Source organism: Tuber melanosporum (genome assembly GCF_000151645.1).
Source record: "Tuber melanosporum whole genome shotgun sequence assembly, scaffold_132, strain Mel28".
NCBI lineage: Eukaryota > Fungi > Ascomycota > Pezizomycetes > Pezizales > Tuberaceae > Tuber > Tuber melanosporum.
The window spans coordinates 231,814-236,885 of NW_003298789.1; positions in this window are offsets into that span (position 1 = coordinate 231,814).

The window sequence follows — 5,072 nt, forward strand, 5'->3', positions numbered from 1 at the left end:
TACTTGTTTTGTTTATGAATATTAGGATAAAGTAAACAAGAATTGAATGGTGTGAACAATATTTTATTGTTAAGGTCTCTTCTGCATTGCTCGATGATATCTAAAAGCTTAGAAGACATTTCAATATTTATAGTTCACATTTGGGTGTTCACTGACTACATTTATTTTTCATACAAATGATATACCTCTCTAACTATCACTTACAATATTGGGTATTCTCCAGAAGTGTGAACATTAGGAAACTCAGAAAATTATGACACCCACTTTAGCAATTACTATTTTACCAGTTGGGGCACTGTGCTGTTTCCAATAGTAATTATTCGATCATCAGAGTTTTTAGACTAATTGCTAAGTTCTTAAGTTGAACTGTGTTGGTCCCAATTGCCTCTCTTATCAATGAAAGGATCAGTTTCATGTTAAGTCTGTGTTACCAAGTGTAGTCTTGATTACAACCTTCATTGGTTGCTGATATCAAATCTCAATAACTCCTGATCCAACAGATGGATTTCCTCCAAATGACTTCCTAATTAATTTGCAGAAAGCCATCATACTGAATTAACAGATAATCACAGAGTCAGCAACTCCTGGTGAACCCAGGAAATGAGTCTTTGATCAATATATAGTTTTGGAGATAATTTCCACAACTACGACAAATTGCTTGACTTAGTTACAACGCTCTGTGAAGTCTTCTGACTTCTTCAGTTATGCTTGCAAAGTGTCCAAAACTCTCTTAATTATCATTGGGTGAATGTGTTGGCTCTGCATAAAAATATTCTAACATTCAATAGTACATCTTTGTATGAAAACCTCTAGTTACTTATGGCCCATGTCAGTGATGTCCAATCGTCGAAGTCCAGTTACACTCTGAGTAGTTGACAGATATATGCTATTTGTTAGGAGTACAGAAATCTGATACTTTGAAACTACTCTAAGTAGGGTAACCGACATGGAATCAGAATCTCTGGTCTCTGACACCCTTGTCAGGCCCCCTTCTGCAGCTTACATGTCATTATAGATATTTATTTCAGTTGTGTCCTATAACTAGAACATCGTAGAATTGCAGGTGTAGGAATAACACCTTATACATTGCTGTTGTCTATCCGTTCAGATCTAGTTAGTAAGATAAATAGGAGAAGACTTACGGCTAGATCAAGGAATAGAAAAGAGGGAATCTGTCAATTACTCAGAATGTTACCATGCTTCAACAATGGAACATTGTTGGCATACACTATAGGTAACAGTACTTTTTCACATAAAAATATAATACTGAATATTAGAGAATCTCTACGAAGAGCCAACAAATTCTCATCCAGGCTACAATAATTTGAAGAGTTTAGAACTCCAAGAAACACTACCAAAAAAGGTATTGGACTTCGCAGAGCATTACAACTTTGTTCAAGGTTGCGTCATCATTGGGGGAGTGATCAACAATATCAAACAACAACTAAATCTCTGTTTCCTAGAACAACCAGGAGTTACTGACTCTAGGATTATCTGCCAATCTGGTAGAAAGGCTTCCTGCAAATTAGTAGGAGGACATACAGAGGATACCTGTCTGTTGGATCAGGAGTTATGAAGGTTTAAAGTCGGTGACCTAAGAAGATTGCATTTACAGCTACCTCTGTGGACATAATTTGGGTATGAAACTGATCACTTTATAAAGAGGAGAGAAAATTAGAGATAACACAGTTTGACTTAAGAATAAGGCCATATGTCTAATGACTCTGAAGATCAGATAATTCCTATTGGAAGCTGTACAGTTTACAATTGACAAAATAGTAATTATTGAAGGTGTGATAGTTTTCAGGATTTCCTAGTATTTGCACTTCGGGAGAATACCTGATATTGCGAGTTATAGTTCATGTGGTACATAATTTATAGGAGAGATAGATGTAGTCCGTGAATATGAAGATGCAGAATATAAATATTTGAAGTACCTTATAAGTTTTTAGATATCTTCAAGTATGGTAGAAGAGATCTTAATAAGATAATATTGTTCACATAATTTTATTTTACTTTACTACTCTCTTAGTTGTTAAAAATGAAATGATGAACTCTTTGACTCTTCCTAGGCAAACCTCTGTCTCCAAAGCAAATCTCAATTGTCCTATACAAGTCTGTGTCTATATAGATCCTTTCTGCTTAATAGTATATTCTTAGCTCTCCTTGTTACCAATGCTCTCTACCTACCTCCTTACCAGATGATTTGGCTAGGACACAAAGTATCCTGCTATACATTCCTCACAAATGGAAACCTCAGAAAATCCGAACTTTATAGTCCGGTTACTAGAAAAGGTAGAAGCCTCCAAGTGATCAAAAAAGATATCACAACCTCCTAAACAGATAACCCAAGGGGAAGTAATTGATACCTCGGGAGATGATCAGTCTACAACTTTCAGTTATTCATAATCCCTCCTTCCTGTACTCTGAAAGCCTTGTGGAGAAGTGGTATATAACACTACTATTGTTCCTTCATCTTTGAGAACCACCTCTTCTGTTTCAAGATCTTTCAGACCATACCTTAACATGGATACAGTAGATGGTACAAGATATGCTGCAATGGTAAGAAATGTCACAGAGCAAGTACGGTGGGAAATTTCAACTACCATTAATACTGTGAATATTGTCTTTGACACCTTATCATCCGAGTTGTAGGTCAATGCATGAGGGCTGATAGAAGTCTAACAATAATTTTTAAAAGGACAAGAGATACTTGACAATGATATAGGAATTATGTCACATCAGCATACCTTGGTAGAAGAAAACATCCAAGAGATCCGAAAAAGGATGAACTCGGAAATAGGTACTAAGTTGGCAGTACTATATGCACAGCAAGAGCTTGAGAAGTGGATACGAGCTCAACTGTAGTGAGAAGCTCTCAAATGAGATACCATCTTGGAATAAGTATTCTCGGAGTCAAGAGAACAACAGACTCAACAAAGCCAGACTATGTAAATACTAATATTTAACCTAGCCATCTAGCAGAAACAGGAAGCAGAAAGTTAACCTGATTTTATCCGTATCATTACCAGAATTAGACACAGGTATTGGATACCTTGTCTCTAGTATTCTACAAGATCAAAATACTAGATTGCCCTCTCCAAAGCAGTAGATAAACTATGTTCTAGTCAGTCACAGAAGAGTTGAAAGATGTAGTAGAAAGGGATGAACCGTTAGAGACCCATTCCTGACTTGAGGGGAAACAAAAAGAGAGAAAACCTTCAACTCTAACTTCCATTTCTTGAAGCAAAATCAAGTCTCTATGTCTACTATTGGTTAACACAATATGTGGATTACTTTTAGCAAAACCTCAGGTCTTGGGAAGATGATTGAGAAAATATTATATAGGCCTTGGGGAGAATAAAAGGGGATCAGGTCGGTCCAATAGCTATATGGTATTGGCAAGCAATAGATAGCTTCCCAGGAGAAAAACAGGACCCAGCTCTGCTTTTTTGACCTCGTTTCTAGCAAGAGTTTATCACATGATACATACCTCTCAAGGAAGGGTGAAAGGCTATACGAGACATGGAAGCAGTCAAGTATAAGAATAATATATAGACTTTTATGCAATCTATATACAATCTGAATCTCCATGCTTGACTAACTGAACCAGCATGGTGCATGGTAGTAGACAAGAAGCTTCCTACCAAAATTACATGATAATTCTCCCTATATAAATAGGATAGCGACTCAGAGTTCGAAAGGGTAGTCGAGAACCAGGCAGAGATGGGGTGGAACAACTGGAATAGGACCACCTCATGTGGAATAAACAGAAACCTCTAAAACCATTCTCCAATAAAAAACCTTTTGATAAAATCCAACCGCAGGCAGAATAGGAGAAGTACTATGTTATAGGAGGTAAATGCTCCAAGAGATGGAAGCAGGAACTAGAACCCAAAAAACCAGTAATGAAATCTGTTGAGACCACGAAGTTGACACATACAAGTATCAAAAAGGCCTCTCGAGGGATACTCCAGTTGATAATTGATAAAAAAAAGTAGGAGAACAAATGTAATAGTTGTCGAAAGAACAATCCAGAGTATAAAACTTACTGGGAACAAATTTAGGTATATAAGACAAGGGCAGAAAATTGCCTGATCAAAACACCAAGGTTCAAAAAGGTTGTGGTAGTTTACCAGCCCAGCAAGATTTCTCGCACTCAAGTTCCAAGAAGTTGTAAGCTTTAGGAGCTAGGCAAAAACAAGGAAATAACTTAAATCATTTCATTAGTACTAATAGTGAGGACATTCAGGTAGTCTAGAACAAATATATTCTCTAAGAATCGAAATTAACAATGAAGAGGTATTAAAGCAAGCAAGGAAACAAATTCTGCAATCATGATTTTTGTCGAAGACTCATATCCTGCTTACTTAAAGGTTAAGGAAGTCACTAAAGAGTAATATATATATTAGTAGTACCTTTATGCTTTCAAAGAAAGTGTTGTATGTTTGGTCCTAATGACCTAATATATGTTTGTTGGGGTAGTCAGGCACATGACCTGGAAAGTGAAAGATTTCTAAGAACCAAAACCTAGACAGGAAACAGAAAGCACCAAGAGTACCGAACAGGAAGTGACTATAGGTGCTAAGATGAAGAATTTAGAGAGAGGAGTGAAGCATATTTTCAACCTATATGGGAATAGGTACAAGAGCTCTATACCTAACCTTTATAAACTACATTTTAGGTACTGTGCTAGGACTGAACAGGCATCTGATAAAATGAGAACACTGTTTATGGTTAAGAGAGGGTATATAATAAGCCCGCAGAGGTTATCAAACAGACCTCTAATTAGTTTTTAAAGCTATTTCTTCTACAGACAGGTGTAAAACTAGCAGTATAGAGAACTTTGAATTGTGAAATATAATTGGTCAAGGGAGCAAAATACTCCTTGTAACTCATTAATCCCCTGTCTGATAAACTACTTAAATTGCTTCAGGAATATCTTGATGATATGTTATGACAGGGAAAGATAATATAAAGCCAATTACTCTTTAGTACTCCCATTCTCCTTATACTAAACCTAAATAGGAGACTATAACTAGTAGTAGATTACTGAAACGTAAACAAGATAA